At 40.7% G+C, this 25,087-nt stretch overlaps 1 protein-coding gene and 1 long non-coding RNA gene across 3 annotated transcripts in view; both read left to right on the top strand.

Moving 5' to 3' along the window:
* LOC105016100 (inactive dipeptidyl peptidase 10) overlaps positions 1–25,087 on the top strand; it is a 273,698-nt gene that overhangs the window by 185,052 nt on the left and 63,559 nt on the right. The gene's annotated exons all lie outside the window — the stretch shown is intronic.
* On the top strand, positions 20,120–21,281 carry LOC117592827. The gene is made up of 3 exons (XR_004574592.1): positions 20,120–20,406; positions 20,629–20,707; positions 20,911–21,281. It is a non-coding gene; the product is annotated as an uncharacterized LOC117592827 (long non-coding RNA).

The following is a 25,087-nucleotide window of genomic DNA, read 5'->3' on the forward strand; positions in this document are numbered from 1 at the left end:
TATGGTGCTGAAAGCTGAGCTGTAGTCGATAAACAGCATTTGAAACATTTTTATTTCTATTGTCCAGGTGGGAGAGGAGTGCAATTGAGATTGCATGTCTGGAATGATGATGATATGAACCATGACCAGACTTTCAAATTATTTCATGGATAAAGAAGGGATTGTTACACAATAACACTCATTCAGGAAGATTGCATTTGCGTTCTTGGGAAGAGGGAGTATAATGGTCTTTGGCTTTTGGTCTCTTCATGCTCCCACTGCTTCATAAATCTTCACACTATCCCCTGCTAATGCTACTATAGTCATTCCTAATAGGTTGCTCACTGCATTCTTTGTGTTTGTATCCTTTTCCGTTTTGCAGTTTGAGTATGTTCCTCTTGCAAGGTTACCTTTCATGGGTACAATTGTCGCTGAAAAAAAAAAGGCCTGAATTCGAATGTAAGATCTATGTAGTGCATTACTGCTTGTATCTCCTTTGAGGAAGACAGTGCCTATTCAAGGGGTGTTTCAGTTGTTTTACCCTGGGGGCTGCATTCAATCTTCCACAGCTGCATTAAGCTGAAGAAATATATGAATTCTAGGATATTTCATTATATCCACATGTACTGTGGACCCTGAGCGGATGGCTCAGGGTCCATTTCTCAGACAGTCCCACTCAGACAGACCCCTAAGATATGGGAATCAGTGTGGCCACATCTCCTGAAGGGAAAGGGTGATTCCCAAACAGGGAGAAGTTGATGGGTACTGAAACGTACGGTGTGATTACATAAGTCCAAAATGTGGACGCGCTCAAAATAATGTGCTCACTGTCCACCCAAGTGTAGTCATACTCGACCGATTTCAACTCTTTTGACAGACGCTGACACGTCCTGTAATACACTGAGTCAGGGTTAAATAAATGAAAAGATACGGTAGACTAACTAAGCAGAAATGATCTCGCACACATACAGGCACTTCTCGGTACAGCCTTATCCACATACATGCCCCTACTGACACAGTCCTACAAAAACATACAATGTATACACCTACTGGCACACATTATTTAGCTGACTCTCGCAGGCACATTGAAATAGGGGCACCCTTCACAAATCCTCACGACTATTGGCGTGGACATAACCAATGACGGTAGAATAATCAGTGTTGTCAAGTGCCCAGAGGTTAGCAGTTCACCTTGGCACACATGAATGCTCCGACATGTTCCATTATTCACACTTGGGCAGTGCTTGATGAGTCATGTTTTCTCCCTCGCCCCGTATTGTAAATGCAGAATTTGGTGTGGGCGTTCATCCCTGAAGCCACATGGTCAGTGACTAGGGGTGAGGCTGTCAAGGATGAATTCTGAAGAAAAATGCTCATCTTGCTTGTAGGCTTTGTGACATATTGGAGAGGTAAATGGGGATGCACTTTTTATGTACATGCTAGTAGCACACATTCATGTTTTTTTTTAGTAGTCACCCTCCACCCCAATTGGATTCGCTCTAATTTACCTGATTAGCTCTGTAATTAAGACAATTAACACTCTACATTCCCCTGCTGCTGGCCATTATAGGGGCAATTTGTGATTGCAGCATCTAACTATGGACTTTTAAATAAATGTAAAATAATAAAAATAAATGAAAATAATACTGAAGTCTGTTTCCAAACACTACAGCCACATATTTTCTTCTTACAACAGAAATGAATTATATGTGATTATATGCGTAGTGTACTCGAAAGAACACTGTACAACACAGGTGTCAAACCGGTTCCACTGAGGGCCGAGTGTCTGCAGGTTTTCACTCTCATCTTGTGCTTGATTGGTTAATTAGGTCACTAATAAGTTAAGCTATTCCTTCACCTGGTTCTATTTGGCCTCAGCTGGGCACCAGTTGAAAGAGAAAAACAAAAACCAGCATACACTCGGGCGTCAGTAGAACCGGGTTGACACCTCTCCTGTACAACATGGCTATATAACATGGCTAAAACTAGAATATTATCACACACACTTTTAACTTACCCCCACCTATGTTTAAATAAACCTTTACTGCCTGCACAGTCTTGTGTTGCTCTCTGTTTTATTTGTATGTAGGGTCTATTCCAGCGCACAACAAAAACGTACTAGGCCCCCAGGAGGCTGTGTCATGATCGCCCGTCCATAAGAAGTCCTGTGTTTGCTGGGGTAGCATCCATTTAATAATGTTTCCCTAATGCAGGGCTCTGTAGCATTATTAATGAAAAATCCCATGCTTTGGTGCCTGCCGTTAATTCACATTAGAGGATCTCTGACCTGTGCTGGAGGGCATCAGAGTATATTATGTTTTTATATTGTGTTTTTTATATTGTTTTTCAATGTTTAGGGACCTCCCACGTTGCATGAATCCAGTCACCCATTAAAGAGCCAAGAAAAAAAGTGGTGAAAAAAGTGGTATAATAGTCACACACCTGCTTCAGACAAAGCCAAGTATGATTTGAAAAAGCCTGTTTGAAAATACCCTCTAATGTCAATTGACTGCGTTTCAGAAGCCTCTATGAAGCTTGATGTGCCTGTTGTTGGTTTCCTTCCACTGCAGGGCTACTCTGACACCAATCAATTGGAGCAGGTGTTGAGTTTTATCCTTGTTGTAAACTGTAAGAGCTAATTATTAAAGCTGAAAAAGCTTATTTTTAGCCTATCCCTTTCTGTCCCTTTGATTCTTGCATCTCTCGTTGGTCCCTGCAAGGACTTGTGCTGCAGAGTGGTACAGCAGGCCTGGATGTATCCATTAGTTCAATACAGTCCTAGGTAAAGTATATTATTTGTAAGCTGTTAGTGACTTTTTCCTGCTCAAGTTGGGTATGGGAAACCTTTTGATTTGGAACTCCCGACAGACCTTCCTAAAATACAAAGACAGAAAGCTTGTCAGTAAGAATGATTAAACCCAAACAAAGAGAAGAAAGAACTAGAACAACAGGGATACAGATATGCTTCCAGTGATATGAGAGAGACATTGGAGTATAGAGTGCTACATTGTCTACAAAGTGCGACCTGGGAGCACTAGGATCCTGACTATAGAAGCAGAACCAGGGCAAAGATGGAGGGAAAAAGAGATATCTCTCTCTGTCTCTGATGAGGAGACCGCGTTCCTCACACCTATGTGCGGCAGGTGAAAATGACTGCCTGGAATGCCTGTTTATTCTCATTATCATCTCCCGTCGATCCTAGCCAGACAGTAGGTCTCTTGCCTGTAGGTGCCCATTGATTTTCCAATTCCATAACAGATAAAACTGGCGACCCCCCCCCCCACATCCCCTTGGTTTCCACTGAACCACAGTACTCCACTCGCCCCTGTGGAAGCCTTGTAATACACAGTCAGTGTTCTCATCCCACGTCATCAGCTCTTTGTTAAGTCGGAACAAAACATTGCTGCTGGCAGATGGGCACTTAATGACCAGTGAGCATTTGAAGCAGGCCATTTAGTGGCATCCTAACAAGCCTGGATATTGATTGGCTTCTTACCTGGTGGTGGAGCTATGGATAACCAATCAGAACAGGCAGTGATGTATCATATGAGGCTGTTTGGATGCCAGGGTTCAGCAGTATACCACCAACCACTGCTCACTAAGATGTTTGCTCCTCAACAATAAGACAGCACCCTCACTTTTAAGGCCGCAGGTTTTCAATGACACTTAAATTGTGTGGATCCTCAGACCTTGACAGCATCACTCTCCTCAGGGAGCTTTTAAAATGGGTTGCTTACTATGAAGACCTGTGTCTATCCTCAAGCAAACCCTATCCTAGGAGACGATTATAACCAGCCCATACAGCGGACCATCAATACTGGAACAGTAATTCCGGAACAAATTAGCAAATTATCATTTGGAGTTTTAAAATTCAGTGTCAACCAAATGCAGAGTTGCTCCGAATATCTGGCCAAGCCTGAGGTTTACCATCAAGATGAGAGTCATAAAAGTGTATGAAAACACAGCAATACTTAATATGTGGTGTGAGGTGTGGATAGATGCTTGGCTATGCGTGATGCATCTCTGCTGTCAGATCATGGCGGAGCGGAGACCACAGTGTGGAAAGTACAAGGTCTTTGCGTGTGAATTATTATCATTATTTGGAATGGAAGCGAGGCTTAAAGTGTGGTTTAAAAAACAGTTTCATTAGAAATGAAAATCACATCAGAATCACAAGCATCATTACACATTGCACAGTATACATGTGGTAAATTACATTTAGAGACAGAATTCACACGGTTTACACTAAGTTTAGATACATTATTTACATTATATTCAAATGGTTGGTGACTGAAATTAAATAATGAGCAGAAAATACTAAAATAAACATGGATGAACACTTGACATAGTATAATACTGTATATCGAAACGCAAGGCGATGAACAGAATGCAAATGCAGTATAATGCACTCATCTCATTTGTGAGCCTAGTTCTGTTGGTTTTGATGGGCAAGATGCCTGGTTGGTGAAGGCAACACACTTTTCAGGTGGGGGAAGGTTTTGTTCATGATGCACACAGTGGTGTCATCTGTGAACATTCCTCTTGCACGGACATTTCAGAAACATTGTTTTAAGTTCTGCCTATGTATCCTGTTTCTCTGTGCACTTTGGAAGGAACCACTTATAGAGAAAGGAAGAGGGGCCAATAAAAGGAAAATATCTAAATACATGTAACAGAAATACTGACCATCACAGCACACACATACACACAAGCAGCATTGCCATTTTTCACTACACACTTTTGCAAAAACATGAAGTGAGACTGGTGATTTGCTGGTGACATTTTTTGCCACTACATCTTTACACTCAACAACACACACAAAAAAAACACACACATATGATCACACCTCCACATAGACACACACAGGAATGCTCTGTGTGAGAAAGAAGGGGTCTGTAGGGCAGCGATCACAGGAAACAGAATAAATTGCCGGCGGTCAGGGTCCCTGTTAATAATGGCTGATCCCTGGCCGGGAACCCACTCTCCAAAGTTGTCTCAGGGCGATTCGGGAAATGCAAAAACACACATTTCCATTTCACAACTACACCCTCATACAGGTGACCAACAGGACAAATGGAAGCAGCTCCCATTTGACCCTTTGACTTTTGAAATGGAAGTATGGCATACTGATGAAAGCTACTTAGATACAGTGTTGGTGCATGGTATTCGGCTGTTCCCCTGAGACAGAAAAGATGTGTGAATTGCAAGAGGTCACTGCACCTACTGAAGAAGGTGACCGTTTGTTTTGGACCGTTAATATTGCTTAAGTGCATCAGCAAAAAAAAAACACAAGCTCGCAATTCCAACTGCTCTCAGGAATACTAAAAGTAACAGAATTAATTAAGGTTAAAAATGTTGGTCTAAATGTGGAATTGGTTGAGTGAATTCCCTTGTCAGGGTTGCACTTTTCATCGCAGGCTCGGTTCTTCCTAAATTGCCTGGTGGACCTTGGGAACTTACCGTTGACATAACCAAGAATAATTTGCAATAATTGGCTTACAGTCCAATATTTTTCATGCACTTAGGCTCAGTCTAGCTGGTCTTTGAAATGTCCACTTACTCTTCCTGCTTTGGCCTTAGCATCAGGCCTAAATATTCCAAGCCACCACAGTGGCAATTGTAATCTATCAACAGCTTTCTCCATTAGGTCCTCTCAGCGAGTCGGTGGCAGTCAGCCAGATTAAACCCATGTGCCACTGTGCTGATTTCACCCTTATAAAATACTGTTCATTCCTGTCAGTTCTTTCGTCCCACGGGATGTGTCACCATGGTGGCCATGTAAATGTAACCTTTTGAGCTGTCACATTCGATCAATCAGATTTTGTTTGTGAACGCTTCACACACTTAGTTAGCATCGTATTCGGTTACCTTTGTTCTTGAATACTGAGTCATGATGTATGCCATGTTCCAACAGTTACTCATCTCTCCATAAATACTTATTGTTTTCAAAGCATGCCATTAAAATGCTCTTCAGTTCTCAACTCTTGGTACCACTGGATTATATTAGCATCTTTTATGTGCAAATTATGCACTAAAATGCGCATTTGTTATTATTGCTGCTGATCTACCCGATTAATTTTTTCAGATTCAGCCAAAGACTAAGAGGTTCGAACCCAAGCAGAAAACACTTTTTGTTTAATTTTAACATGAGGAAGTGACATTCTGCTTCATTGAGTACTAAATACATTTAATCCGGAATGTTTGATGCCCCATCATTGAAACAAGACCTTGTCCCCATGAGGAGATAGTGCGCTATGAATTAAATATGTTTGGTTTAAATATAGACTTTGCTAGACAAAGATGTCTTTCATTAGTTCATGTTAACTCAGTCCTCACCACTACAACCAATGGCTAGCTGATTTACATGCTTCCATCTGTTGCCATGGTAACCAAAGTGATTTCAGAGGATATGAAGACAGAAGACCTTTCACGCTCCCGGTTTCATAAATATTTCAAAGCACTGTCTACAGCTGGTCAACTTTTGAAGAATTATGCATTTTCACCTGTCTGAAATTCAAGCCTATTATCACACACAAATTGGGCTGAGATACAGGTTTGCTGAAAGGTTTAGAATTATTGTGGCATTTCAAAGGTTGCAGCAAGTTCATTCAGTGCAGTAGCTTGATGTATGAGTGCGATAAAGTTGGTTAAGTTGCAGACTTTTGCACATACAGTATGCTTTTCGGGCTTAAAGAGTTTTTTCATGATAGAAAATGCTGATCACTTTCAAAATACTTAGTCTGTTCTTAAGCATTTCAAGATTTAATGTTTTTTGTATATAAATCATCTGAGGCATCTTTTAAAAATTGACATTCCTGGGAAACACTTGAAGAAATGTAGCGCACCGCTGTTCATGTTTAATGTTTATGTTTCTGCTCCATGTTAATGATACATACTGTAGCTTCATTGCCATTTTTAAATGAAATGTACCTGTGGAGATAATATCAAAAAGTAGGTGTTGGATGATGTTAGCTTCAAATAGGTGATCGCAAATTGTCTGATCTCCCTTTCTAATGATCATTTGGGAGAACTGATCTTTATTTCTTTCAGAACTCAGGTGTGGGCCCAAATGCATGGCACAGGAGGCAGGAATAATCATTCAGGTATTTATTGGAAACGAATTGTCAGGCAAGAGTACAGTACTCAACAGGCAGGGATTCTGTACAGTGATCTCAGCGAAGGTACAGATGGACGATGAGCAGAAGAGTAGAGTCGGTAAACAGGCAGGAGTCTGGCACACGGGAATACTGATATGGAACACTGGGACTACAATAGAAGCGGGAACGACTTTGAAGAACACAAAAGATGAGCTGGCATCAGGGACATGGAACATCACAGTGTAAATACACATGGCATAGTGGGAATATGGGAGACACCTGGTGGGGGCGGAGACACAAGGTAAGACAGGTGAACTGAATTAGGGTGAGGGTTTGACAATTTCTTGAGGTTAATGGTTATTAAAAAAAGGTCAGGAAATGGGTATGCTTTAGGCGCTATATTCGTCTGCAGATATGGATTGCAGTACCTCCGGACCAACTTAAAATCAGTTAACAACAGTTTTAGTTTATTATGGATTGGTCAAAACATTCAACAATAAGAGACTTATGTCATCACAAAATGGCAACTCTCCACCCCACATTTTTTTAAATAGAAAATAAAAAAATTACAAAAATAGATATAGGCCTTTCCAGTGAAAAACTATTCGCGATTGTTATCTGGCTAAAATAAGCAGATTGGTGCATCCTTGGCCCTCAGTGCTTTACCTTCTCACACTGTACATTAAGTGTTAATACGTACCTATGTACCTATGTTATTCATTGTATAAAAGTACCACAGGTCTCCCTTTACAGTGTCATCTGTTGTCTTTAGTAGCTGTCCTAGAGGGAAAAACCTGCTGAAATTAGGTCAATTCCGTCCTCTTCAGCAAATAAGAGGTAGCATAATACAACCTAAGGGATCCCAATTAAACTGGGTCTGCGAAGCGCGGCCCAAACACCTTTAAAAACACTCACCGCCCATCCTGCATGCAGTCATCCTTGTATCCACACAACATCAGCTCCAATGAACCCCTGTCAGTATAAACATGGGGATCTGGACCTGTCAGTATAAACATGGAGATCTGGACCTCTCAGTCTTTAAGCCAAAAGCCTGAGTCAAGATCAAGGGTTCCATTCTATTGGCACAATAATCATTGCATTAATGCATGATGCCAATATATTACACAGAACGGACACTTCTTTTACCCACTGTTTTCTATCCTACATTGCTTATCTTACAACCTTTACGAAATCCCCTTTTCCCAGTACATGGAAAGTACACAGTCCATCCCGTATGACTGGAAAGGGACCTAGAGACAGAAGACCTTGAATTACATGAACGCAACTGTTTACGCCACAGGAGACCGGCTTTAGTTACGTTTGCCGTGTCTGCAAGCTATAGCGCAGCATGCTGTTTCCAGGTGCACTCTGGGATAGCTTGGGAGGATTAGAGAGGGCACCTTTGAAGAGGGCTCTGTTGCCACAGGGTACATGATGGTGCTTTGTGCCATGGTCATGCAGCATCAGCAGGCCCCAAACGCCCTAAACCCCCTGCTGCATGAGGAGAGTGTGACTTGTAAAGTCATGTTTAGAGTAAAAACAGTGCAGTATTTCAAAGTAATAACGGCAGAGAAATGGTACGTAATAATAATGAAGACATTCTGAATAATACCACTACAGTCGTTCTGAGTAATAACAGCACAGTCATTCTGAGCAATAGCAGCACAGTCATTCTGAGTTATAACAGCACAGTCATTCTGAGCAATAGCAGCACAGTCATTCTGAGTAATAACAGCACAGTCATTCTGAGTAATAGCTGCACAGTCATTCTGAGTAATAGCTGCACAGTCATTATGAGTAATAACAGCACAGTCATTCTGAGTAATAGCTGCACAGTCATTCTGAGTAATAACAACAAAGTAATTCATTCATTAAAACAGTAATAAGACCAAAATAACAATTACTGCCAACTTTTTGTGAGTCTACTATTGCTCGCATTTGCAATATCAACAGTAGTGTTGGCTGTTTATGTTGATATTTATGCATTTCCTTTTGATTATACAGAAATGATGATGATGAAAATAGTAAAATTAATGATGAAAATGATGGTGTGTGCTACAAAATGTAAGACTTGCTGAAATTAAGAGCATGCAAAGCTAGCATCTGCAGTGTTTCAGCATTGTTTCAGTAGCAAACACTTGTCAAAGGAACAAACTGTCTAGTATTCAGAGATGAAGAGTGTATAGAATTACACTAGCTGCGGTCTATCTGATGTGAATTTTCCATGTCAGTTGCCAATACAATGGTGGGTGGGTTGAAGAAATATGATTATGGGTGTGGCTGAAACACTCATGATGGACATAATAATAACAATAATAATGTATTAAACTTCTAAAGTGCTTTTTGGAAAGAACATCAATAGAAACCAAAAAAAGTATTTCATTGCTGCATTCTCTGGAGATGGAGAGGATTGTGACACAATGTCTCACAAATGCGCACACACACACACACACACACACACACACACACACACACACACACACACACACACACACACACACACACATAGACAAAGATATAAACAGAATCATGCCCACTGCCATAAAATACCCCTTGGTCAGTAGACGTCCATAACAACTCAGTTGTAATTATTCAAAATGCCTCATTAGATAAAGAGCAATTAATTAACTTTCTTTATTGATGGTACTTAATGAGTCCATGTTGCAGAGAGAAGGTGCCACGCTAATCTATTCTCCTAATCATTTAATCTCATCAGAGAATGCAGCTGCTTACATGTGAATAAAACAGAGAGCTAGCTGCTTGTTGGATTATCTGGTGCTTGTAGACACCGCATAAAAGGAAAGAGCAATTCTGAAAATATGTTTCATCTTGGGTATACCAATAGCGTGATAAGAAAAGCTGTGAACCAGTGGATTTTTGGGCTAGAATTTGTTTAATTTACCAACAGAAGCCTGACATGACTATTAGCCATCTGCCATGCAAAATCATTTTCTAAGACACATTATAAAACATGCTAAAACTAGAACAGCATCATGACTGGCATTTTGTAACATGTGACACCAACCTGGGCAACCCTAATCCTGTCATGGAATATTACTACGTACTTTGCAACCATACTTGCTCTTCTGTAAATAACAAAATGTAATTTATGCCTACAAGATTTGTGATCAACCACAAAGTAGTTGAGTGGTCGAGCGAGATCGTTTTTTGTACTGTTTTGAGTTTAATTGGAGCTGTCTGTTTCAGATTAATAATTTTGATAGGTACTAAACTACCTAAAATCCTGCCCTGGCTCTTGTGAGCTTAAAAGAAGAGGGAACCGACCAGCATTTAAAACCAAGCCAATTAATGTATTACTTCTTTATATAATTTTTTCATGTTCCTTTCATTCCTCTGACTATACAAAACTTGTTGGAAAAGGCCAATTTAACATTTACAGAACATGGTTATGCCCTGTTATTAGAATGGGAAGCTTAGAAATATTTTAAGAGGGCTTAAAAAAGAAAAGGGAATAGAATAAATTAAAAGTGTCTTGGGTTAGATGTATTATGAATCATGCAGCCACATGGAAAATGGCTGGCATAGGGAATTAAAGGAAGGGACTGGTTTTGCTCCTGACCTACTATATGTGTGGTAAAGCTTGCACAATCCTATTATAGTTTGCTATGTCCAGAAAAGTTCAGATATTGAAGTATACATTTAAAGATAGGAAATTAGATGGAATGTATAAAAGGCAAAGTTGGAAATGTTGCTTAATATTTATAGTTTTATTTCACTTAATTATTTTGGTTATTAAGGCCACATTAACCTTTGGAGGCACAACTCATTGTTATTTAAATCTTTAGCTAGATGGCATTTTTGACTTAGGTTCTTATAATTTGCCAAACATCTACATCCAGAGGCACCACCAGGAATTTTGGGACCCATGACAAAAAATCTAATTGGGCCCCCTCTGCGCAGCTGTTACCTATATTTTGGGGGCCCTGCCAGTTATGGGCCCTTGGAATTGTCATAACTTTTCCCCCCTATATGGCGTCCCTGTCTACATCAATGAACTGTTTTACTTCAAGCATTGATTAGATTGCTATAACCGCTTTAAACACCAATACTGAAGTATATGTGGAGAAAAAGGAAATGACATGGAATGTTAAGAGGAAGTGACATATTTAATTATAATGAAGCAGTCTATTATGTTATTCAATTAAACCACCATTGGATTGTATTGCTGATCATTTGTATACAATGTTCTTGATAGCTTTCTTTCTTTCCTGGATTCTTGTGCAGAATCCAGGAAAGAAAGAAAGCTTTCATCAGGAATTACTTTATCAAAATCCCAGTTAATAATGGAAGATGGCCAATTTAGGTTCATGCCATTGTTGTTTGTTTGTGTAGAGATGAGGATAGAATATACTGTACATACATGTTTGAGTGATAGTCAAAGAGTTTATCCATTATCGTTGCTTTAGATAAACCTGCCCACTTTCCATAAAAACAAGGACATTATTTATGTGAAAGAAAGCAGATAAGAGATCTCAGTGGTTTAGTGGTAAAAAAGGTGTAAACTGATCATGGGCCATGAAAAGCAAAAAGGTTAAGCTCTTTATATTTTTAATGCACTCTGGAAAAAAAATTTGGTCAACTATGATGCAAAGAAATATGATGGTTAAACTGCGTTTACTCCCACAACACGGGCAACCCATAAAATGCCCTAGAGAAAATACCCATTTAGAATGTTAAGCAACTCGCTACACTTTCAGTCCTGTCAAAGGTGTTACTCAAAGTGCAGTCACCCAGAAAACCTTTGAGTTTAACAGGGTGAGAGCGAAGTACTATGGAGCAATGACAAACTCAAATTGAAACTTCAAAATCAGTAAGTAGCAAGGTACTCACCCTCACACGGGCTAGGCCAGACCAATTCCACAACACCTCACTCAGGCAGGCACACACCAGTTCCACACCTGCCTCCACACTGGCCAGCCCACAACAAGTCCACGCCACCCCCACATGAGCAAGCCCACACCAATTCCATAGCAGCCCAACATGGGCTAGCCTGCACCAGCCCAATAATAATAATAGTAATGGTGTATTTTGGTTAAACTGGACATAGTAGTTCACCAAACAGATACATCTGTTTGGCTCCTAAATGGCTCTTAGTTGAAGAGTGCTTAATGGTAGTTTTGGATTAACGCCTAAGTAGAAAAAACCCAAAGTAATCATCAGAGATGGGGACAAGTCACACATGGTCAAGTCCAAGCAAGTCTCAAGTCTTAACCATCAAGTCTCGAGTCAAGTCTCAAGTCACAGTTCAGATAAATCAAGCAACTCAAGTCAAGTCAAGGGTTCACCCTAAGCAAGTCAAGTCGAGTCCTTAAAAGTTTCAAGTCAAGTCAAGTCACAGTACTGAAGAGATGAACACACACACACACTGTCCTCTGTTTCTGACGTGCGCTCGGTGCGAAGCTCACTTTCAAAATCAAAACATTTTCTCATCCGCGATACAATTTTTTGGGGGGACGAAGCAGAGGGATCTTGAATCAGCCTGAAAGGGTTGTATTCGCTATAACAACCGCCACGCTATACCTTATCCCGCTTATTACATGGCTACCTACCAAATAAATCTATAATTTGAAACAAAATATTGATTTCAAAAGGAATTTATTGATTTAAAAACGACTGTATTGCTTCCTCTAAAGAAAATAGTCCGTTCCGTCTCTGGTTAGAATCCTGCTGCGTCCATAGCAACGCGCTGTTTTTCATGGCAACGGTCTGAAGAAATAACACGCATTCTGCACTGGAATTCAGCCAATCCATGTAATAAGGGCTAATAATAAGAACCTTATAAACGAATTATTGTGACTGAAAAACTGCCTAATATATAATTACGCTGTAATTATTCTTGTCTGTATGAGTAAAAAAAACAAACTCTTCGAAATGTTTAGGTGCTAGTAATCACATCGGCGCCTCCATGTTAGCCTTTCATGCAGTAAAGTTAACTGTTATGGTGTAAGCACAATGATTTTTAGTTTCCACACGCAGTCCACAAACACTTGCCCACATTTAATACAGACATTATAGCCTACGTGTAATAATATACATGCCCGCTCATTTTAAGATGCCCATCAACATTAAAATTCAGGCTATGCCACTGTTATAGTCAAATTCCCTTACATCTATTTACCAGACGTATTCAGTAATGATAATGGTCACATTTCTAACAAGAAAAAAACAAACATAATATGCAACCAAGGCCAAATTATGACAAACAAAAGATGAATTCATAGTCCTTGTATCCAAACGATACTATTTGTGGAGCTCGACTAACGTTACTGTCTGCCATGTTTGGCGCGGTTTGAATTGTGCAGCGTTAAAGGCACATACGCTGATTAGTGGTGCTGATGTCGCAACATATACAATTATTTTATTGCTGTTTGTTTATTATAAGTTCAAGTCATTGTCCAGTCTTCCACTTCAAGTCAAGTCAAGTCTCAAGTAACTTGTTCTCAAGTCAAAGTCAAGTCAAGTCATTTTCATACTTTAATCAAACAAGTAACAAGTCCTGAAAATTGTGACTCGAGTCAGACTCGAGTCAAGTCATGTGACTCGAGTCCCCCACCTCTGGTAATCATTGACCATAAACATAACTGGTAATGCTGCATACTGTAGTTCTAGAAATGTCTATCTCAGTTTTCTGGATAATTGTTAGTCTTGTTATCATTGAAATTGTAACATCAGCCACACTCTTTCTATACTAGTGAAATCATCAATGTTGATATTTATATTAGGCCTAGGTATGTTTACTAATGCTGGCTGCTTTGATATCACCAAACAGACTGTACCCTACTGTTTGTAGTGAATGTAGTGCCCTTACTTGTTAGTATACTCAACATTTCAAACATTGGCCCTTTCTTTTTTTTTTTTTTACATAGCAGACATCTTAAAATAGTTGACATGCAGTAAGGCTGTTCACCAGCCACCCATCTACCTGCATCCACCACCAGCCCATAAGACTGCTCAGCATCCAATCTGTCTGCCTGCACAACCTGCGGTTCACCTTCACATTAAGCGGTTATTTGCACTGGGTCTCGACATCCAATACACTCACATACACAGACACACAGGCTTCTTCCTGTTTGATTAAATCAGAAATTTCTTAAACTCGGAAACCAATGATTGGTCAAGGTGATGTCTAGTCACAATGTCTTCTCTTCCCTGAGAGCCACCTGTCATTGAGGACACTCAGGTGTCCTACAGTGGAAGAGTTTGTAAATCTGCCACCACCTCTTGAATCAGCTGTTGTTTTGTTGGAGGACAAAAACATGTTTAGAAACAGTAGGCTACCTATGATTTTATCTATAAACATTATGCAAAGGTTTTGTATTTGAACAAATCATATGCAGGGAAGGACATTCTAACACACATTATTGCTATTATTGCCTCTTAGACTAGTTGAAAACATTTTGATTAAAAGGTGGAACCCAGTTTAAATGAGTAACGTCTCACAACGTGTCAGACCAATTAAATGCCTTGCTTGGACAGAGCTCATGGCTCTAAGGGATAGAGCTCACGTCAAAGTGATGTTATAGTCTTAATCTGGTCTTAGACTTTCCACCTGATAAGATAACTAGCTAATTACTGTAGCTGACAACACCACCCGGGAGCTAATTTAACAGAGACCAATCCCACTTATATATCGCTCACCCATCAAACGTTTCTATTACAGTGACATGCCCATTAGCTAGCGTTGGTCTCTGGGATAACAACATTCCATTATAAATGTCCAATGCACCGCTGTTCTAACAAGTGCTTACTGACAATGTGCTACTTCCCATTGGCAGCCAACGTCAATGTTTGCCCTGCAGCTGTATCATGTCCAGTGTTAGCCAACACGGACAACATTTTTCAGGATGTAAAGTGCTGCTTGCGTTACAGTAGTGTAGATATACACTGACCAGCCATAACACTATGACCACCTGCCTAATATTGTGTAGTTCCCCCTTTTGCCGCCAAAACAGCCCTGACCCGTCAAGGCATGGACTTCACTAGACCTCTGAAGGTGTGCTGTTGTGTCTGGCACCAAGACATTAGCAGCAGATCCTTTCAGTCCTCTAAGTTGCGAGGTGGGGCCTCCATGGATCGGACTTGTTTGTCCAGCACATCCCACAGATGCTTGATTGGATTGAGATCTGGGGAATCTGGAGGCCAAGTCAACACAATGAACTCATTGTTGTGTTCCTCAAACCATTCCTGAACCATTTTTTGTTTGTGGCAGGGTGCATTATCCTGCTGAAAGAGACCAATGCCATCAGGGAATACCATTGCCATGAAAGTGTGCACATGGTGTGCAACAATGCTTTTCTGATGTTCACGTGCCAATTGTAGGCGCTTTCGGCAGTGGACAGGGGTCAGCATGGGGATCCTGACTGGTCTGCAGCTACGCAGCCCCATATGCAACATACTGAGATGCACTGTGTGTTCTGACACCTTTCTATCAGAACCAGCATTACATTTGAGTTACAGTAGCTTGTCAGTTGGATTGGACCACACGGGCCAGCCTTCGCTCCCCATGTGCATCTCTGAGCCTTGGCAGCCCATGACCCTATCACCCTTTTCCTTCCTTGGACCACTTCTGATAGGTACTGACCACTGTGGACCAGGAACACCCCACAAGGGCTGCAGTTTTGGAGATGGTCTGACCCAGTCATGTAGCCATCACAATTTGGCCCTTGTCAAAGTCAACAGTAGGTGCTCAGATCCCTACGCTTGCCTATTTTTCCTGCTTCTAACACATCAACTTTGAGGACAGAATGTTCACTTGCTGCCTAGAATATCCCATCCACTGACAGATGCCATGATAACGAGATTATCAGTGTTATTCACTTGTCAGTGGTCATAATGTTATGGCTGAACAGGTCTAACTCAGGGTTAAACCGCAATGACTCATTTACTGCCATTCCAATGAGATGCTTGCACAACTTGATACAGTGGTTGGGGTACCCCCAAAAAAGTTTCTACTACTCCTTTTGCAATTGTCCCATCTTTCATCATAGGACCCACGTATGTAGCAGAGTACAGAACACTAGCCTCATTCTTGATAGAAATAGCTTTTTATGGAGTTCAATTTTAATACATCACAGACTGCTGGCCATGCTTGGTAAATTAGCATTTTTTACCACAGTGTAGCTGGAATTAAATGGCTTCCCAGATTGCCTGCTAGCCAAGTCGTCAATGGTATTCTTACCATTTGATTCTTTGTGCATCAGTGTTTTCAGAGGACTGCTGGTTCTCAGGGTAATGGAGAATGCTAATGCTGTTTTTCTTCAGTAAAGTGTTGAAGCGCAGGAGTGGCATCATTTTCTCTGTTCCTTAAATACAGAACACTCCAGCATTGGCTTGGCTGTGTGCTTCAGGTTCTTGTTGTGCTGAAAGATGAATCTTTGCCCCAGTGTGCTCTGGATAAGGTTTTCTTCAAGGACCAGTATGTACATTTCTATCCTTTCATCTTTCCCTCAGTCCTTACCAGTGTCCTTGACAGGACGGCGAGCAAGCAGGGACCCAAAAGCGGACACAGAGGCAGAGGAGGGCGAGTCACAGTATTTATTGCACCAACAGGGACAAGGCGATCTCGCAGTAGGGGACAAGCAGTGTTCGTTATTCGGGTGTTCAGATGGTCGAAGGTACAGGTGAAGCAGACAGGCTCGCAGTAGGGGACGAGCAGTGTTCGTTATTTGGGTGTTCAGATGGTCGAAGGTACAGGTGAAGCAGACAGGCTCACAGTGGGGGACAGGCAGTGTTCGTTGTCAGGCAGTTGGAATGTCGAAGGTACAGGGGAGGGCTGGCAGGATCGTAAGTTGGGAAAACAGGCAAGGGTTGCAACCGGGGAAGAGAATGACAGGCAAAGTTGGTAATAAGACACATGGAAAGCTGGAAACGACTGTACGAGACAAGACGATCTGGCAACTGTCAGAACAGAGAACAGGGGTTAAGTACACAGGGCTAATGGGGAACGGGAACACTTGGCGAGGGGGCGGGGACAAGAGAACAGGTGAAACACATCAGGGCATGACAGTCCTAGTCTTGGGTGCGGAAAAGGATTCCGGTAGCATGATGAACCACCTTGCTTCACTGTTGGGATTGTATTTGCCAAGTGTTTTCTTGTTTTTACCCAAAGCAGTGCTTGACATTCAGGCCTAATAGTTAGAGTTTGGTGTCATCTAACCAGATAATATTTATCCTCACGCTCTCCCTCATGTCATTCAAACAACATGTAATGTGCAATTTGCTCAGCCAAAAGTCTGGTTGATAAGGTGCTGCAGAGATGGTTGTCCTTGTGGCATGTTCTTCTATCTCTGAAGCCCTTTTACAGTGGCCATTGAGTTTTCGGTCACTCTGACCAAGGCCCCTCTTGCCTGGTTACTTAGTTTGGCCTGACGACCAGCTCAGGAAGAGTAGTGGTGTTTCCAAATGTCTTCGGTTTTACAGTGAGGGATCCCACTGTGCTCCTGGGAATAGTATTTGCCTCTTGGTCAAATGTCCTTCTTCTGGCGCTAATAGTATCATTGGCATTGGATATACACGCGAGATGCGCCATCTACCGATCATTGTGTGTCAGCAACACCCTCCCATTCAAAACACGCATGGGTCAAAAATCTCCTGGCTTCATGTAGGAAAGTTGTCTACGCGAGGAAGCCATAATTATGTCCACCTGTACCTGGACTGTATGTCTCTTTTGTTATTTTCAGCCTACTGCTATGTAAGAGCTGTAATCATTAAATCATATTTTTTCTTTGGATGATACTGCATAACGTTGTACAGAGTTCTTATTCAGTTATGTCCAGAACAAACCATGCCTTCATCAAGCATATGGCGGGAAAATTATTCTAACAATCACTAGAAGCCCACGGAACAAATTTCAGCCCTCCAATCAGACGCAGAGCTTTAAAGGATTGAATGGGTGCACGGCAGCCCTAAGAGATTCACTGATCAAACCGAGCACTGGAAAGGTAATTGCTGAGTAAAATGTATTCTGTTGCTCTGCCCTTGGTTCCAAAGAAGACATTAATAATGTAAATAGTAATCATGTAGATGTGACTATACATACGGTTTGCTCACCAAACACCCCATGTGTCGTCTACCATTGTGTTCCCTATTGGTGTGTCTGTAAAACCTATCCAGCCCTCCACAAGGTGTAGCCTTAGGCTTGAAATAACTAATGAACCCGTTTGTAGAAAAGCTTTATTTATTGACAACCAACCTGCTTTAAAAAAAAAGGCGTTTGGATTCCTACACCTAAATGTACAGACTCTTCTTGTAAGCTGTGTTTTATTAAGATTTGGGAAGCTCAGTCAAACCCAGACATCATCTTCTTATCTGAAACTTGGTTACCAAAGAAAACAACAGATCCTTGTATTGCTCTAGATGTTTAGCGTGGATGTAGGTGGAGGTACTGCCATTAAATTAGGAAACAAAGTGACCACTGTTGGTGTATATCTTCCACCCTCTGCTAATAAATGTGTTCTAAATCAGCTATTAAACCACTTGCAATCATCAGTAATCATCCCAGGGGATTTTTACTTGGACTGGGCAACAGAGGGTTACAAAAATATAATGAGTTTTGTGTCAAGTTAAACCTGACCCTGTTAATCACAAAGCCAACACAGCCTAATCAAAAGGAACCTTCTAAGTCTACCATTATTGATTGCATACTTACACATTTCCCAGACAAATATATTGCGAGTAGTGTATTTTTATATGCTCCATATAAAAAAACTGAATAAAAAACAGATGGTTCATGTCTGATATACCTGATACTATTCATGAAAAGAAAATGTGCATGGGACGAGTCTAATTCACACTGGGCAGAGTCTAATTCAGTTTAATTCACACTGGCAGACATTTAAGCAATTAAGAAATGTATGTACAAAGCTTGTCAAAAAGGCTAAATCTGAGTATTACATGAACACAGTATCTGAGTTTATTGTGAATCAGACCAAACTCTGGAAAACTGCAAAAACACTGACAATCTGTGTCTCCAGCACTAGACCAAAACATACCTATTACTGATATATATGTTATTGTTGATGCTTTCAATCAAGACTTCATTGCAACAGGCCATATTTCTGATTACACATTATTTATTTACTACCTCAATTGAAAAAGCATTTAATGAAATTAGAGAAATCCTTGGGGATTGGTTTGTTGATAAGCAACAACATTTTGCTTATCAACAAACCACCGTTTAAAAACACATTTCAAAACTGGTTAAGGAGCCAAAGGGTCAGAATTGGTTTAATTTGTAGAAAAGAAAGTCATGCCTGTCATCTCAGCATTGAAATGAAGTTATGCAAGCCACATGTATGACATTATTAGATTATGGTGACATGAAATAGTATGCTTTTGCTTCCATATTTAAATATATGAATTAATTCTATTCACGGTACTCTGAAGTTTCTTACTGGTGTGAACTTTTGTACACATCATTGTCTGTTATACCCTTTGATTGGCTGGTAGCTTGTAGAAACTTTCTAACTATCTCACAACAAAATATTACTGGATAAACAGCAGTTATTACAGAAGACTTGTTAGTACTACTGATACTAAGGGCTGTCTACCAAGGCACATACTCCTGGAATACCTTGCAGAATTTGCTTAAAAACATTGAGGGCTATTAAGCAGTTGAAATGTCTGATACAAAACCTTTTCACTGTGAACTGTTATTGTTTTTCTTAATTTCTTTCCTTTGTTGTGTCTTCTATATGTTCTTTCTGTAACTTCGGGCTCAACTAGAAAAGAGCCAGGTCTCAACTTGATTTCCCAGGTTAACACAATCCTATGGGGTGTGCTGGGCAGTAGGTCTGCACATGTAGTTGAATTATGATTGAAATTGTGATGTTCACATGTTCAATATTGAAATGGTCAACTTCTGCGTTGTCTCCGTCATCAGTTTTTATTGGAGGCGCTCCTATGAATCTCCACTCCACCAGTAGGGGTCACATTGACACAGGGCTTGTTGTTACTCATAGCAAACAAACAAAAAAGTCTGTCTGCGGTTTTGGAAGTATTTTTACAAAATAACAAACAAAAACTCAAAACTAAAAGAAAACTGAAACAACATTGCAATGGTGTGATAACCAAATAATGACCGACAAGAAAGACCAGGGAAGGAGGAACCTAAATAGGTACAGTGATCTGGAAAAAAGGTGGAGGCAATAACGACACACAGGCAGGTATGCTGTGCCAGGACGTAACAATTCACAAGTTTTAGAAAATTTTGAACTGTGGTTGCAATATTTGGTGAAATTAAATTACAATCCAATATTTTTTCCAAATCGTTGATTCTAACAAGGGGCCCATATGAAAATGCATGCACACAGTAAGTACTGTAACTTGCTCTGTGTAAGACTCTGCATAATATTGTCTGCCTAAATGTATGGCTAAAATGGAAACAAAAGTTGCAGACCGTTCATCTAATAATATAAAGTAGATGCAGCACATATGTTGTAAAGCCTAAGAGGTTGCCTTCCATCATGGTGGATTTTGAAATGTGATTTACAATACCTTTTAACCTGACAAAATTTTATATCTTACAAAAAAGGTGTTGGAAGGCTCCAGAAACCAGCTTGGACCAGATGGAGCCTCCCTCCTCACTAACTGTGGGACGCTTCCAATGAGGCGTGAGTAACTTGTCTGAACATTGAATTGAGTATTCACTGATCTCTTCGTAAAAATATAGTACAATATACTCGTAGCGGAATGTACGCCAAGTCAATATTCAGCTTTTCTCTCCAGTGTCCTGAACCTGAGGGTTATTTAGAACCTGGGATATCTCCCGAATATCCCATAAAAGACTGTTGTTCTTCTGATTAATATTTAATAGCCTCTGTCACTGGATAACCCGGGACTCCAGTGGAGCCTGGGACTTGTGTGCACCTTGCAACTCACACAGCCACACCTCAACAGTCAGTCCTCCATTACCGATGGAGTGTTTTTTCCACTCTCCAACATGTGCCAACAGGAAGGGGTTTCTGTGTACCTAATCTAGATGTTATTCTCTACTAATGATTGGTGAGCTTTTTTGGTAATTCAGATGTCTTTCGGTGTTGATTGTGTGTAATATTTATTTAAATAAATACATTTGTATTTGATCCACACAAAACCTAAATCGTGACCAATGAAAAAACACGCATTCACAGATAGGCAAGTATAGCCAGCCAAATGAAAAGACAAAAACAGTATGTGTACAGTGTGTTACTGAATGTCTTTTCAGTCTTTGTTCTTCAATAAAGATATTTTGCTGTTGTTCCTGGAGTTCCATGGAATTATGGCTTTTTACAATGCTATGCGTTGCCTTTGTTTGTTTTATCTGGAAACCGTGAATATATCCCTGGAGGCATGTCTTCTGGGGTATGTATGTTAATCTGTGCTCTGTTATATGATTTTGTAGAGGCATTACAGCAATGTTCATCATAAAAACTAAAAAGTATTCGACCCTCAACCAAGAAAAATAAGTATGCATTTTGTTAATGGTGCTTTATTGTGATCCAGCTGTAGCTTTTTCCAGTACTTCCTTTGCTTCTCCCCTGTTCTGGTACTGACTGTAACTCCTTAGACATCTGGTGCAGTTCATGCCGTGTTTCTTTCCCTTAGTGTATGGTACAAGATGGTGGCAAGCCAGTCTGAAATATCATGGGCAGCGATGAGAAATTGCGATGAATTGCACATATCACCACAGCCATCTGTCTTTGTCAGCTGGTATACATTCATGTTTAGATTTATGGGGATGCTAATTACTCTGGAAATCCAAAGTTGGAGCCATGGAAGCGACTGCAGCAGGCGGATTCAGTCTTTGACATTCACATTGATCAATTAACTCCTTTGACTTTCCATGATGCTTTCATTCGATAGCAAAATCACGTGCCGATGTTACGGCATGTGAAGAAACAGCTTGAACACTCTAGATTAGGCATGCCCTTAGTTTAACAGGACAATAATGAGCAGTGTCATGTCATCTGCCCACTGTTTAACATGTCTATAGAGAAGACAGTGCGCAGTGCGGAGAAAGCACTGTGAACAAAGTTTAATATTTGCTTGTTGGCTTCAAGCTTGAACAGTTCGGACGTTTTTGAGTATCCAAGGGACCAGCGCTACAGCATTCATCTGTTACATAACCTTGGAATAAATAATGCAGTTGTGTGTTGCATATTTCATCATGCGGTGTTCTCCCTTGGCCCTGAGCTTCTGCACTCATAGTGTCTTTATCCCCCATTACCTGTGTAATCTGATCTGCCCAAAACCATTTGAATCACCGATTGTTTCAGTTTGAGGTCTGAAAAGACAGTGGTTGTGTTCATGACCTTTTTTTGCACTTTGCTACTGTCACTTTACAGACTTTCTGAGGTTATTTTTGCTCTGACTGTTTCATTCACACCAGCAAACATATTTCTGGGCGTAATGCCAATGTAAGCAAGTAAGTAATGTTTTGTCCATTTTGGCTATAAAACATATGTTCTGTTTCAATGGTATTTTTACACAAAGTGGACAGACATGCTATCAAAGAATTAGTAAGTTAGATCAGATCTCTCCCCAGGAACCCACAGACGTTTCACAATTTTGTTGTAGACCTGAAATATCCAATGTAATTCCCCTAATAAAGAACACAATGATTAGTTAAAAAGTGAAATCAGGCGTGATAGCTGTGAAATTGATGAAATACAAGGAACGGCTGGGTGACCCTGAGGAGAGGGCTGAGAACATTTGTGTTACATCACATAGAGATGTGCAACCTTTAAAGGTTTGACTGGTGTAACACCCAGGAGTTAGAAGTGTTAGTGTAGCTGGGGCAAAAGTGTGACCCCAATCAGACCCTTGAGGAATGGAGTTGGTCAATCTTCTCCCTAGAGGTGTGTGTGTGCGTGCGCATGTGTGCGTGCGTGAATGATCTCTGTCCAAGTTGCCACATAGGTAGTCAAACCTGAAAAATATATCTCCTAATTTCTTTTGGCAGTTCCCCACACTAGGGGAAAATGTGATTTCTGGCTTGAGGGTTAGGTTTAGAGAAAAATATATAATGGGGCGTAGTGTTTAAATATGGGTTATTTATAGGTGTTAGGGTTATGGCTAGGTTAAGTTTAGGCATAAAAGTTTAGGCATAGGATATTGAGGTTATGGTTAGGGCTTGGGAATCATGAACATTGGTCATGTACAGACAGACCAACAGGTGTGTGTGCAGGTGTATGGTGTGTCTCAGTAACAGCGAAGGGTACAAGAGAAAGACCTAGAGACTTCAATCAACTGAATAGTTGAAGAGAAAATGTAACAATCCTAACACCAATGAACTGTGTTAAATTGTGTTTTAATACGTTATCTTATAGAGAGTGACAGGTTCAAGCATGCATCTTAAGATTGGTAGGTTGGACAAAGGTCAATGCTAGATGGAGAAAAAACAGAAAAGGGAAATATGTGTGAAGATTCCAGCACTCATGGCTATTGTTGCACTGATGTAATGGGCCATGTAAACAGATTTCACGTGACTCACACAGATGTCAATGGCCTGGAATCAATAAAAGGTGAAATGTCGACAAGCATTAGCACCTTAAATTAAAGGTTATTTTCAACTGAGCCCCCATATAACTCATCCACTGTGAATGTGATACTTAGGAACGCCAGGAACATTCCGTTTAAAGGGTACGTAGCTCAGGCAACAGATGGCAACCTGCAGCATAGCATGCAGTGCTTTAACGGTGGTGCTTATGCCCCTATGGCTCCCAGGCTATTTGATGAACCAAATCAAATTTTATAAAAACATTCACTAAAAACAACACTCAAAACAGCCTTGTTAAATTCCATCAATTTAAAATATACTACTTAAGCTATTCCGGAATGTACGTGTGCTGTTTAAAGGTGAAAGGGCAGACTTTAGGACCCTCTGGACAACTCATACTGGGCAGGAAGGCTGTTCCTGTAGGTTTGTATGGCTGGCTTTAGCACATCGAGGCAGCTACGCTGAACAGTTTTACAATGCTACAGTATTGTATTGGGCGACTTGGGTCGTTCTGTCCTCTCTCAGTCTCAAATTGTTTACGTTGCATTGGTTTTTATGACGGGGCAAGAGTCAGTCTGAATCATATGCTGAGGTGTCCTTAAGGAACCAAGGAAAGTGCTCTCTAATTTTCCTTTTGTACTGTTGAACCTCAGGAGGACATGAGCCCTTGGACCACGCCTCAGGACTACTTGGCCTGACAACTCATAACTGTTCCTGTCCAAAGTTACCGTGGTTGTTTTGGTGATTTCTGCCTGTTGATCCCTGCTGTCACTGCCCACACCTCACCTGGTCATCCCTGTCATGGTCCACTGGGTTGTGTAGCTGATCTAGATTCTGAATTAAGAATCTGGACACAGCCCATCTGCATTTACTGAACTACTGATCATTTGAACATGCAAAAACACAAAAGGTCCTATGCTATTATCTTCAACCGTCAAAGGCACAACAGGACTGGCCTACCCTCAGAGTATGGCTCTTCTCTAGGTTTCTTCCAAAGTTTTGACCCTACTAGGAAGTTTTTCATAGCAACCCTTCATCAATTCATGTTAATGTTTGCTTTTTGGGGATTCAGACTGGGTATCTATAAAAGTGCAACTGCAACATTCGATAAAAATTGTTATGGGATTGTGTTAGTTCAGGGGGTTATGGCATATGTTGAAGTAATAGTAACTTTTCTTGGAATTCACATAGAATTAACTTTTATTCTTGTCCTAAAATGATATACTTCCATTTGCAATTTTTACTAACTGTACCCAGTGGTGAGAAGTAGTGATGCTTGGGATGTTGCAACCCCCCAACATTTTTAACAACCCCTAGAAAAAGTGAGTCTGCAACCAATGCATCCAGGAAGTCTGTTGGTGGTTGGTAATTGCTCGATGTTGACCCATGTGATTATGGCCATAGTCCATTAGATATCTGTTCAATTCCACCACGCGATCAACCATTGTCAGCTCCCCCTGCTCAAAACATCTTCCCGCAGTCATAAGCATGCCTATGTCATTGTTTTAAGTTG

This window comes from Esox lucius, chromosome 16 (assembly GCF_011004845.1).
Source record: "Esox lucius isolate fEsoLuc1 chromosome 16, fEsoLuc1.pri, whole genome shotgun sequence".
NCBI classification, from domain to species: Eukaryota; Metazoa; Chordata; class Actinopteri; order Esociformes; family Esocidae; genus Esox; species Esox lucius.